General features: G+C 45.4%; 1 long non-coding RNA gene across 1 annotated transcript; it reads right to left on the bottom strand.

Annotated features, from left to right (window-relative positions):
- Nucleotides 1–972: 972 nt before the first annotated feature.
- Nucleotides 973–3290, bottom strand: LOC130293720 (uncharacterized). Its single transcript, XR_008848270.1, has 3 exons — nt 2869–3290; nt 1459–1525; nt 973–1332 (listed from the first exon to the last, which is right to left on the bottom strand). It is a non-coding gene; the product is annotated as an uncharacterized LOC130293720 (long non-coding RNA).
- Nucleotides 3291–14051: the final 10761 nt, after the last annotated feature.

Below are 14051 nucleotides of genomic sequence, written 5' to 3'. Positions count from 1 at the left end.
TTTAGGGCTGTAGATACCAGTGATGGCTGCACTACAATGTATACATATGATATGACGTCTGTACTGGAGGTCAATGTGGAAGAAATGCTCTTTTCTGATGTAAAAGCATGGGAAAGGGGAGTAAACAATTTTTATACACTTCCCACAAATAGATTATGAAAAGTTACTAAACATAGATAAATAAGCCAGACCGAGAACCAGGGAGATGGTGATGATGGTTGTTCCCATCACAACTATTTTGGCCAGTGTTGGCCTTCCTGAAATAACTAGGGAAAAAAGAACATAAATTAAGTTAAAAAAAGAAATCACAGAACAAATATGCCATTTTACAATATGTTCAAACAAATAAAAATTCCAGTAATCTAAAATGCACAAATTCCTCTACCTGAATTCCTGGGGGGAAAAAATTAAATGCTCCTAGGGATCCATCAGAGGATAAACAGGGCAATTAAATAAAGAGTTGCACTTACCGCAGGTTGTTGCGCTGACGTTCAGGTCAGCCATCTTGAATAAGCCCAATTTTTTTGAGGGATTTGATAGTTCAGGGGAGTGGACAAGTAGAAAAATGATCCAAACCTGGCACTTCCCGCATTTATGATTGACTTTATTCCTAAAATGTTCAGGGTTACATATATTAGCACTTTACAACACGTTTCAAGTTTCTACAGAACTCCTTCTCAAGTATGTGAATATCGATAGAAACGAGGACCAACATGTATTATATGAAAAAGTCACCGAGGGAAAGCATCCTGTGTTTGATGTACACCATGTACAAGATGGCCGACGGTATCAGAGGGACATGTAACATATTACAGAAATACAAGATAAACCATACAATTATCCTGTATAACTGTAATATGTTACATGTCCCTCGGACCCTGTCGGCCATCTTGTCCGCTTATGAGAGATTCTACTGTGTATATATATATATATATATATATATGTTCCCATGTAGGAGGTCGGTCAGGATTGTCTCATATTCAGGATGCTCCTTATAACTATAAGTGAAAAAAACAAAACAATATTAAATGTACTATGAATACAGTTCCTGGGATTCTAGAGTCTTGGACAATTCTATAACATTACGTTCTGTGATTCTCTCTGATCTTTACTATTGGCCTAGAACATTGTACAGAGCTGCAGATATCAGATAAGCTGGTGCACCACAATGTATATATGATATGATGTCTCCAGCTGACGCTATAGAAGAAGAGGAGCTTATAATCTGATGTAAAAACATGGAAAATGTAGATAAATAGCTCAAAACCTAGAACCAAGGTGATGTGATGATGGTTGTTCCCATCACAACTATTGTGGCCGGTGTTGACCTTCCTGGAATAACAAGGGAAAAAGAACAAAAATTAATTGAGAAAATAAATGACAGAACTAATATGCCATTTTACAATATGTTGAAACAAATAAACATTCAAACAATCTAAAATGCAAAACATCCTCTACCTGAATTCCAGAACTTATCCCAGAAATTGTCCAGTTTTTGACGAAACCAGCTAAAAGATTCCGGACTCTGCAAAAGCATAAAAATAAGAATAAAATCAGCAGCTCAGACAAGTAACAACCTCTGTGTACGATACGAGACTAGATGTGATGAGAGGAAAAGATCAGGTCATTGTATGATGTACCTGCAGGTGGCGCTGTGTTATATACATACTAGGGGTGTGAATCGCCAATAATTTGGCGATTCGATTCGAATCGCGATACCAGGGTGGCGATTCGATATATCGCGATATTCCCTATTAAAAGCTTGGGAAAACTTATTCTAGCTGAGAAAGAACAAGATCCCGTGAGAGTTGTCCTGTGAGTGCGTACGTTCTCCTTCCTGTTTGTTCTGAGTCTGTAGTCTCGCGGTAGCAGCCTTCGAGTGGGACAGAGCTGACAACAGGTACACTGCCAACTAGTGGTCAGGAGTTTAAGTGTTATAAAAAAAAATTAGACAGACAAATAGGACTGTGACTCAGTGAGTGAAATACAGTAAATGTTAATTATAATAATTTATTTAAAAAAATCGATTCTCAGAATTTTAAAATCGATTCAGTATTGCGGAACAAAAAATCGCGATAATCGCGCAAATCGATTTTTTCTTACATCCCTAATACATACGTCTCCTGCACATTTCTGGTCTAGAGATGAGATCAGAGGTTGGTGCAGATGTAGGAGTTCTACCCAGGACCTGGTGCCTAAGGCTATGTTCACAGGGTGGAATGTCCACAGGCCAAACAGGACATGCCGGTGCTAGGACCGTTCGGAAATGCATTGTCTCATAGACAGCAATGCATTTTCTTGCGGAATCTGCAAAAACATTAACAGGTGTTTTTGCGGAAGCCGGAATCAGGATTTCCATGGCAAATGTTGCTGCTGCGGTAATTCTGCAGCAGCAAAATCCCATAGAAATCAATGGGACTCTGCTGCTGCAGAATGTCTGTGTAGAATATTTATGGGGAATTCCGTACGGACATTTTGACATGTGAACATAGCCTAAGGGAGCCCAGAGCCCCCTGTACAACATCAGAAGACACCAGTTGTATCAATGGTACATGGAAGGTGGGAGCTAATAATGGGTTAATCCAGAACATCTAGCACAGTAAGAGGTTATTGTTAGGCCTCCTGGTGGTCTAGAGCCATAATGGTTAAATGCCATCATCTCTGGTCAGTGAAATCTACCTTACCTTGTCCTGGCTACAATGGCCTCTTATGTAATTGGACAGTGACGTAAAAAACAATGAACAATGTGATGTCGCTGTGGTAGGAAAATAATGTTACTTTTGTATCTTTTTCATGATGTTTTTGATCTTTTTCATCCTATTGACCATGGTGTTTGGTCATTTTTGTCACTTTCTTGGCCTCCTTTACCTTGATATTTTTAGTTTTTTTCTACCACAATGTTTTTGACGTGCTTGATGCTTTGGGTCTGTTTCGCCAAGATAGTTTTTGCCTCCTTAACCTTGATGTTTGTGGCCTTCATAGCTATGATGTTTTTGGCCTCCTTCACTTGCTTTTTGATGGCAATGTTCTAATCTTTTATTTTCAGTCCCTTCATCTTGGCCACATAGTTCTTCATTGCTTTTTTAGGATTCCTGTTCTTTTAATTCCTCATCCGTATTCTCCTCTCCACTCTCCTCATCTGTATTCTCCTCTCCACTCTCCTCATCTGTACTCTCCTCTCCACTCTGCTCTTCATCCTGTTGATTCTTCACAAAGTACTGTGATGCCGCCATTAACCAGTTATGAAAGAGATGGTGACTTTGTTCTTCTTCATCATCTTCACCTTCTTCAATGTCCCTCTTGTGTTTAACAACTTGATGTTTCTTGGAGACTACTAAAATATATAATAAATAAAGGCCAATAAGTAGGAATATAAATATATATGTATATATATAGAAGAAACAATCCAAATGAAGAAGCACCATGCGTGGCTGTTGCCAAGGATTCCAGATCCTGTTGGGTGCTCAGCTCCAGGGTCCGACTCAAGCCCCAAGGAATTCACCAGAGAACAAAGAGAGCGGCACTCCAAATACGTATAACCCCGTGCGGGTGTATTTATTCACACATCTGTAGAAAAGCGCAACGTTTCGGCTCCTCAATAGAGCCTTGAGAAAGGTGCTTGAGAAAGGCTCTATTGAGGAGCCAAAACGTTGCGCTTTTCTACAGATGTGTGAATAAATACACCCGCACGGGGTTATACGTATTTAGAGTGCCGCTCTCTTTGTTCTCTGGTATGTATGTATATATATATATATATATATATATATATATATATATATCACACTTAGCTCCTGCATTATCTTATCCAGTTATAGCACTAATCTTAGTTTATACAGAATCCTTGAACATTACAGTCCGGTTTGTTATTCGAGCTTAAGCCCTCTTTCCCCCTGTAGGAGCTCAGTCAGGACTGTCTCATACTCAGGATGCACTTTAAGACTAGAAATAATAAAAAAAAAAAAACTAAAAATAGATGTTTTACAAATCACAATACCTGGGATACCTGGACAATTCTATAACATTACATTCCTGCGATTCTCTCCTCTCTGATCTTTACTATTGTCCTAGAACATTGTACAGAGCGGCAGAATCAGAGAGGTTGGTTCACCACAATGTATATATGATATGATGTCTCCAGATGATGTTATAGAAGAAGAGCGTGTAATCTGATGTGAAAGCATGAGGAAAGGGGAGTAATCGATCCCAATAAATGTCCCCTGAATCGATTATTATTATGTACATGTGATCATGAACTTGTGAGACTTGGCATAATTCTGAAAGATTCTTCTTTGTAGAAGCTTCTGAACTCCATCCCAGGGCCTGAGTAAGCTTTTCCTTCCTATAACCTATGTATGTCCTGACCAGTGATGATCCACAGAACACAAGTTGGACGCGGTGGATAGCCAACATGGAGGGATGAGCTCATAAATCCCTTTATACGATATTTCTATAGCTGTAGATACCAGTGATGGCTGCACCACAATGTATACATATGATATCACGTCTGTACTGAATGTCAATGTGGAAGAAAAGCTCTTATGTGATGTAAAAGCATGGAAAAATGTCCCCCGAATAGATTATTATGTAAACTTACTAAACATAAAAAAATAGTGCCAGACTGAGAACCATGGTGATGGTGATGATGGTTGTTCCCATCACAACTATTTTGGCCAGTGTTGGCCTTCCTGGAATATCTAGGGAAAAAGAACTAAAACTCACTGAGAAAAAGAAATGAGAGAACAAATATGCCATTTTACAAAAACTTTAAACAGTCTAAAATGCATTAATTCCTCTACCTGAATTCTAGAACCTATTCAAAAGATCACCCCAATTTTACATAATCAGCCAGGAAGTCCGTATTCTGCAAAAGTATAAAAATAAGAATAAAATCAGCAGCTCAGAGAAGTAACAAACACTTTGCACAATACAAGACTGGATATGATGAAAGGAAAAGATCACAGTAAGAGGTTATTTTTAGGCTCCTGGTGGTCTGGAGCCATAACAGGCTAATGTCAGCTTCCCTGGTCAGTGAAATCTCCTGTACTCTGTCCCCGGCTACAATGGCCTCCCATGTCCTTGGAGAAAAAACAATGCAAATCATCACTGCGATTCTCACTGACCATTAATATGATCAGAAGTTTTACATATACTGAGCTATATAGTGTAATAAAAAAGGTCGACCGAGGACAGAATGTACACACCAGATAAGGTTTATTTATTTATTTATTTTTTTATATTTATTACAGATAACATGGTAATGGACTAGAAAAAGATTTTAGTTTCTCTGTTTCATTTCAGCATTGTGATGTCACTGTGGCAAAACAATGATGTCTCTTTTTAATGATGTCTTATTCTCTCTTTTCATGATGTTTTTAATCTTTTTCATGTTTCTGACCATGGTGCTTTTAGTCTTTCTTGCCACTTCCTTGGCCTCCTTGACCTTGATATTTTGTAGCTTCTTCGGGGATGATATTTTTGGTTTGCTTGTTTTTTTGGGTCTGTTTTGACAAGATAGGTTGAGCTTTGACTTGGATGTTTTTGGCTTCTTGATGGCAAGGTTGTTATCTTTTATTTGACTTTTCAGTCCCTTCATCTTAGCCACAGTTTCTTATTGCTTTCGCTTTTTCATCTTTTTTTTCTTCCTCATCTGTACTCTCCTCTCCACTCTTCTCATCTGTACTCTCCTCTCCCCTCTCCTCATCTGTACTCTCCTCTCCACTCTTCTCATCTCTACTCTCCTCTCCACTCTTCTCATCTGTACTCTCCTCTCCACTCTTCTCATCTGTACTCTCCTCTCCACTCTCCTCATCTGTACTCTTCTCTCCACTCTTCTCATCTGTACTCTCCTCTCCACTCTTCTCATCTGTACTCTCCTCTCCCCTCTCCTCATCTGTACTGTTACGCCTAGCGCTCCGGGTCCCCGCTCCTCCCCGGAGCGCTCACGGCGTCTCTTTCCCTGCAGCTCCCCGGTCAGTCCCGCTGACCGGGAGCGCTGCTCTGTCATGGCCGTTGGGGATGCGATTCGCACAGCGGGACGCGCCCGCTCGCGAATCGCATCCCAGGTCACTTACCCGTTCCCGTCTCCTGCGGTCATGTGCTGGCGCGCGCGGCTCCGCTCTCTAGGGCGCGCGCGCGCCAGCTCCCTGAGACTTAAAGGGCCAGTGCACCAATGATTGGTGCCTGGCCCAATTAGCTTAATTGGTTCCCACCTGTTCCCTGCTTATATCTAGTCTCCTCCCTTGCTCTCCCTTGCCGGATCTTGTTGCCTTAGTGCCAGTGAAAGCGTTCCTTGTGTGTTCCTTGCCTGTGTTTCCAGACCTTCTGCCGTTGCCCCTGACTACGATCCTTGCTGCCTGCCCCGACCTTCTGCTACGTCCGACCTTGCTTCTGCCTACTCCCTTGTACCGCGCCTATCTTCAGCAGCCAGAGAGGTGAGCCGTTGCTAGTGGATACGACCTGGTCACTACCGCCGCAGCAAGACCATCCCGCTTTGCGGCGGGCTCTGGTGAAAACCAGTAGTGGCTTAGAACCGGTCCACTAGCACGGTCCACGCCAATCCCTCTCTGGCACAGAGGATCCACTACCTGCCAGCCGGCATCGTGACAGTAGATCCGGCCATGGATCCCGCTGAAGTTCCTCTGCCAGCTGCCGCCGACCTCCCTACATTGGTCGCCCGACAAGAGCACCAGCTGTCGTACTTGACCACCATGCTACAGCAGCTCCAGTCACAGCAACAGCAGCAACAGTCACAGCTACAGCAAGTTCAGTCTCAGCTACAGCAGCAACAACCATCTCCTCCGCCAGCTCCTGCACCCCTTCCGCAGCGAGTGGCCACTCCTAGCCTCCGCCTGTCTTTGCCGGACAAATTTAATGGGGACTCTAAGTTTTGCCGTGGCTTCCTTTCGCAATGTTCTCTGCACTTGGAGATGATGTCGGACCAGTTTCCTACTGAAAGGTCTAAGGTGGCTTTCGTAGTCAGCCTTCTGTCTGGAAAAGCCCTGTCATGGGCCACACCGCTCTGGGACCGCAATGACCCCGTCACTGCCTCTGTTCACTCCTTCTTCTCGGAAATTCGAAGTGTCTTTGAGGAACCTGCCCGAGCCTCTTCTGCTGAGACTGCCCTGCTGAACCTGGTCCAGGGTAATTCCTCCGTTGGCGAGTACGCCATACAATTCCGTACTCTTGCTTCTGAACTATCCTGGAATAATGAGGCTCTCTGCGCGACCTTTAAAAAAGGCCTATCCAGCAACATTAAAGATGTTCTGGCCGCACGAGAGACTCCTGCTAGCCTGCATGAACTCATTCATCTAGCCACTCGCATTGACATGCGTTTTTCTGAGAGGCATCAAGAGCTCCGCCAGGAAAAAGACTTAGATCTCTGGCCACCTCTCCCACAGTCTCCACTGCAATCTGCGCCTAGGCCTCCCGCCGAGGAGGCCATGCAAGTGGATCGGTCTCGCCTGACCCTGGAAGAGAGGAATCGCCGTAAGGAAGAGAATCTTTGTCTGTACTGTGCCAGTACTGAACATTTTCTGGTGGATTGCCCAATCCGTCCTCCACGTCTGGGAAACGCACGCTCGCACTCAGCTCTCGTGGGTGTGGCGTCTCTTGATGCCAAGTCGGCTTCTCCACGTCTCACGGTACCTGTTCGGATTTCCACTTCAGCCAGCTCTCCCCTCTCAGCCGTGGCCTGCCTGGACTCTGGAGCTTCTGGGAATTTTATTCGGGACTCCTTTGTGAATAAATTCCGTATTCCGGTGACCCGTCTTGTCAAGCCACTCCACATTTCCGCGGTCAACGGAGCCAGGTTGGACTGTACCATACGTTTCCGCACGGAGCCCCTTCTTATGAGCATCGGATCTCATCACGAGAGGATTGAACTTTTGGTCCTCCCCAATTGCACCTCGGAAATTCTCCTTGGACTTCCCTGGCTTCAACTTCATTCCCCAACCCTGGATTGGTCCACTGGGGAGATCAAGAGTTGGGGGTCCTCTTGTTCCAAGAACTGTCTAAAACCGGTTCCCAGTAACCCTTGCCGTAACTCTGTGGTTCCTCCTGTATCCGGTCCCCCTAAGGTCATTAAGGACTCTGCCTGCCACAGGAAATGCCCCTCCCCCCCTCCCAGTTCCATCAGGCAAGCTTCTGTGTCCCCTCATGGCCCTCGTCCTGGTGTCACACTGCCCCGTGCCAGGTCCCGCCCTCTGCCCTCTCTCCCCATTCCTACTCCTGCGGTTCTGCCTGCCGTTGAGGAATCCCTCCATCCTTTCCCGGTGTCCTCATCCCAGGGGAGGCAGTTACCGGATAAAGAGAAGGGGAGACCTAAGGGGGGGGGTACTGTTACGCCTAGCGCTCCGGGTCCCCGCTCCTCCCCGGAGCGCTCACGGCGTCTCTTTCCCTGCAGCTCCCCGGTCAGTCCCGCTGACCGGGAGCGCTGCTCTGTCATGGCCGTTGGGGATGCGATTCGCACAGCGGGACGCGCCCGCTCGCGAATCGCATCCCAGGTCACTTACCCGTTCCCGTCTCCTGCGGTCATGTGCTGGCGCGCGCGGCTCCGCTCTCTAGGGCGCGCGCGCGCCAGCTCCCTGAGACTTAAAGGGCCAGTGCACCAATGATTGGTGCCTGGCCCAATTAGCTTAATTGGTTCCCACCTGTTCCCTGCTTATATCTAGTCTCCTCCCTTGCTCTCCCTTGCCGGATCTTGTTGCCTTAGTGCCAGTGAAAGCGTTCCTTGTGTGTTCCTTGCCTGTGTTTCCAGACCTTCTGCCGTTGCCCCTGACTACGATCCTTGCTGCCTGCCCCGACCTTCTGCTACGTCCGACCTTGCTTCTGCCTACTCCCTTGTACCGCGCCTATCTTCAGCAGCCAGAGAGGTGAGCCGTTGCTAGTGGATACGACCTGGTCACTACCGCCGCAGCAAGACCATCCCGCTTTGCGGCGGGCTCTGGTGAAAACCAGTAGTGGCTTAGAACCGGTCCACTAGCACGGTCCACGCCAATCCCTCTCTGGCACAGAGGATCCACTACCTGCCAGCCGGCATCGTGACATGTACTCTCCCCTCCACTCTTCTCATCTGTACTCTCCTCTCCACTCTTCTCATCTGTACTCTCCTCTCCCCTCTCCTCATCTGTACTCTCCCCTCCACTCTCCTCATCTGTACTCTTCTCTCCTCTCTTCATCCTGTTCATTCTTCCCAATGTAGTGTGATGCCGCCATTAACCACTTATTAAATGGACGGTGACTTTGTTCTTCTTCGCCATCTTCACCTTCTTCAATGTCCCTCTTGTGTTTAGCAACTCGACGTTTCTTGGGGATTACTAAAATATAGAATAAATAAAGGCCAATAAGTAGGAATACAAATGTATATATAGGAAACAGGGCTATGGTGAAATGACACAGGGTGGTACTTAGCTCCTTGTTACATTATCGCACTGGGTCATAGAATTAATATTAGTTTTTGCAGATTTGTGATTTGGGCTTAAACACTCTGTTCCTCTGTAGGATTGTATTATATTCAGGATTCACTTCGTAGTGAAAAAAATACCCATAGAAAAATGTAATGTTCTATGAATCACAGTACCTGGGACATTAGAGTCCTGGACAATTCTATAACATTACATTCCTGTGATCCTCTCCTTCTCTTTAAACTTTTCTATTGGCCAAGAACATTGTACAGAGCTGCAGATATCAGAGAGGTTGGTGCACCACAATGTATATATGATATGATGTCTCCAGATGATGCTATAGAAGAAGAAGAGTGTGTAATCTGATGTGAAAGCATGGGGAAAGGGGGAGTAATCGTTCTCTGTAAATGTTTTAGGGCTGTAGATACCAGTGATGGCTGCACTACAATGTATACATATGATATGACGTCTGTACTGGAGGTCAATGTGGAAGAAATGCTCTTTTCTGATGTAAAAGCATGGAAAAGGGAGTAAACAATTTTTAAACACTTCCCACAAATAGATTATGAAAAGTTACTAAACGTAGATAAATAAGCCAGACCGAGAACCAGGGAGATGTTGATGATGGTTGTTCCCATCACAACTATTTTGGCCAGTGTTGGCCTTCCTGAAATAACTAGGGAAAAAAGAACATAAATTAAGTTAAAAAAAAGAAATCACAGAACAAATATGCAATTTTACAATATGTTCAAACAAATAAAAATTCCAGTAATCTAAAATGCACAAATTCCTCTACCTGAATTCCTGGGGGGAAAAAATTAAATGCTCCTAGGGCACCATCAGAGGATAACAGGGCAATTAAATAAAGAGTTGCACTTACCGCAGGTTGTTGCGCTGACGTTCAGGTCAGCCATCTTGAATAAGCCCAATTTTTTTGAGGGATTTGATAGTTCAGGGGAGTGGACAAGTAGAAAAATGATCCAAACCTGGCACTTCCCGCATTTATGATTGACTTTATTCCTAAAATGTTCAGGGTTACATATATTAGCACTTTACAACACGTTTCAAGTTTCTACAGAACTCCTTCTCAAGTATGTGAATATCGATAGAAACGAGGACCAACATGTATTATATGAAAAAGCCACCGAGGGAAAGCATCCTGTGTTTGATGTAAACCATGTACAAGATGGCCGACGGTATAAGAGGGACATGTAACATATTACAGATATACAAGATAAACCATACAATTATCCTGTATAACTGTAATATGTTACATGTCCCTCGGACCCTGTCGGCCATGTTGTCCGCTTATGAGAGATTCTACTGTATATATATATATATATATATATGGGAAACATGAGTATGGTGAGATGACACAGGGTAGTACTTAGCTCCTTGTTGCATTATCTCACCCGGTCATAGAATTAATCTTATTTTTTGCAGCCTCCTCGATTTTTACAGTCGGGTTTGTGATTCGGGCTTAAACCCTCTGTTCCCATGTAGGAGATCGGTCAGGATTGTCTCATATTCAGGATGCACCTTATAACTATAAGTGAAAAAAACAAAACAATATTAAATGTACTATGAATACAGTTCCTGGGATTCTAGTGTCATGGACAATTCTATAACATTACGTTCTGTGATTCTCTCTGATCTTTACTATTGGCCTAGAACATTGTACAGAGCGGCAGATATCAGATAAGTTGGTGCACCACAATGTATATACGATATGATGTCTCCAGCTGACGCTATAGAAGAAGAGCGTGTAATCTGATGTAAAAACATGGAAAATGTAGAGAAATAGCTCCAAACCTAGAACCAAGGTTGATGGTGATGATGGTTGTTCCCATCACAACTATTGTGGCCGGTGTTGACCTTCCTGGAATAACAAGGGAAAGAGAACAAAAATGTATTGAGAAAAGAAATGACAGAACTAATATGATATTTTACAATATGTTGAAACAAATAAACATTCAAATAATCTAAAATGCAAAAAATTCTCTACCTGAATTCCAGAACTTATCCCAGAAATTGTCCAGTTTTTCACGAAACCAGCTAAAAGATTCCGGACTCTGCAAAAGCATAAAAATAAGAATAAAATCCGCAGCTCAGACAAGTAACAACCTCTGTGTACGATACGAGACTAGATGTGATGAGAGGAAAAGATCAGGTCATTGTATGATGTACCTGCAGGTGGCGCTGTGTTATATACATATGTGTCACGATGCCGGCTGGCAGGTAGTGGATCCTCTGTGCCAGAGAGGGATTGGCGTGGACCGTGCTAGAGGATCGGTTCTAAGTCACTACTGGTTTTCACCAGAGCCCGCCGCAAAGCGGGATGGTCTTGCTGCGGCGGTAGTGACCAGGTCGTATCCCCTAGCAACGGCTCAACCTCTCTGGCTGCTGAAGATAGGCGCGGTACAAGGGAGTAGACAGAAGCAAGGTCGGACGTAGCAGAAGGTCGGGGCAGGCAGCAAGGATCGTAGTCAGGGGCAACGGCAGAAGGTCTGGAATCACAGGCAAGGAACACACAAGGAACGCTTTCACTGGCACTAGGGCAACAAGATCCGGCGAGGGAGTGAAGGGGAAGTGAGGTGATATAGGGAAGTGCACAGGTGTAAACACTAATTGGAACCACTGCACCAATCAGCGGTGCAGTGGCCCTTTAAATCGCAAAGACCCGGCGCGCGCGCGCCCTAGGGAGCGGGGCCGCGCGCGCCGGGACAGAACTGACGGGGAGCGAGTAAGGTACGGGAGCCGGGGTGCGCATCGCGAGCGGGCGCTACCCGCATCGCGAATCGCATCCCGGCCGGAGGTGGTAACGCAGCGCCCCGGGTCCGTGGAACCGACCGGGGCGCTGCAGTGAGGGAAGTGTAGCGAGCGCTCCGGGGAGGAGCGGGGACCCGGAGCGCTCGGCGTAACAGTACCCCCCCCCTTGGGTCTCCCCCTCTTCTTGGGGCCTGAGAACCTGAGGATCAGACTTTTGTCCAGGATATTGTCCTCAGGTTCCCAGGACCTCTCTTCTGGACCACAACCCTCCCAATCCACTAAAAAAAAAGTTCTTCCCCTGACCTTTTTAGAGGCCAAAATCTCTTTGACAGAGAAGATGTCCGAGGAGCCGGAAACAGGAGTGGGAGGAACAGATTTAGGAGAAAAACGGTTGAGGATGAGAGGTTTAAGAAGAGAGACGTGAAAGGCATTAGGGATACGAAGAGAAGGAGGAAGAAGAAGTTTGTAAGAGACAGGATTAATTTGACACAAAACTTTAAAAGGACCAAGATAGCGTGGTCCCAACTTATAGCTCGGGACACGGAAACGGACATATTTAGCGGAGAGCCATACCTTGTCTCCAGGGGAAAAAATGGGAGGAGCTCTTCTCTTCTTATCTGCGAATCTCTTCATGCGAGAAGAAGCCTGTAAGAGAGAATTTTGGGTCTCTTTCCATATGGTGGAAAGATCACGAGAAATTTCATCCACAGCGGGCAGACCAGAGGGCAAGGGGGTAGGGAGGGGGGGAAGAGGGTGACGGCCGTACACCACGAAAAACGGAGATTTGGAGGAAGATTCAGAGATTCTGAAATTATACGAGAATTCGGCCCAAGGTAGAAGATCTGCCCAGTCATCCTGGCGGGAGGAAACAAAATGTCGTAAATAGTCACCCAAGATCTGGTTAATTCTCTCTACTTGTCCATTGGATTGAGGATGGTATGCAGAAGAAAAATTTAATTTAATCTTGAGTTGTTTACAGAGAGCCCTCCAGAATTTAGACACAAATTGGACGCCTCTATCCGAGACGATCTGTGTAGGCAACCCGTGAAGACGAAAAATGTGTACAAAAAATTGTTTAGCCAACTGAGGCGCTGAAGGAAGACCAGGAAGAGGGATGAAATGTGCCATTTTGGAGAATCGATCAACGACCACCCAAATAACAGTGTTGCCATGGGATGGGGGTAAGTCAGTAATAAAATCCATACCAATCAGAGACCAAGGTTGTTCGGGGACAGGTAGAGGATGAAGAAAACCAGCGGGCTTCTGGCGAGGAGTCTTATCCCGGGCACAGATAGTGCAGGCTCGCACAAAGTCCACCACATCAGTCTCTAGAGTCGGCCACCAATAGAAGCGAGAGATGAGTTGCACAGATTTCTTGATGCCCGCATGACCTGCGAGATGGGAGGAGTGACCCCATTTGAGGATCCCAAGGCGTTGGCGTGGAGAAACAAAGGTCTTTCCTGGAGGAGTTTGCCTGATGGAGGCTGGAGAAGTGGAAATCAGGCAGTCAGGAGGAATGATGTGTTGAGGAGAGAGTTCAATTTCAGAGGCATCTGAGGAACGAGAGAGAGCATCGGCCCTAATGTTTTTATCAGCAGGCCGAAAGTGAATTTCAAAATTAAATCGGGCAAAGAACAGAGACCACCTGGCCTGACGAGGATTCAGCCGTTGGGCAGACTGGAGGTAGGAGAGGTTCTTGTGATCGGTGTAAATAATAACTGGAAATCTTGATCCCTCCAGCAGATGCCTCCATTCCTCAAGTGCTAATTTAATGGCTAGAAGCTCTCGATCCCCGATGGAGTAGTTCCTCTCCGCCGGAGAGAAGGTCCTGGAAAAAAAACCACAAGTAACAGCATGCCCGGAAGAGTTTTTTTGTAGAAG

The sequence above is a fragment of the Hyla sarda genome, chromosome 10 (assembly GCF_029499605.1).
Source record: "Hyla sarda isolate aHylSar1 chromosome 10, aHylSar1.hap1, whole genome shotgun sequence".
Lineage (NCBI taxonomy): Eukaryota > Metazoa > Chordata > Amphibia > Anura > Hylidae > Hyla > Hyla sarda.
The sequence above is the reverse complement of the archived record's forward strand: the minus strand, read 5'-3'. Positions and strand labels throughout refer to the sequence as shown.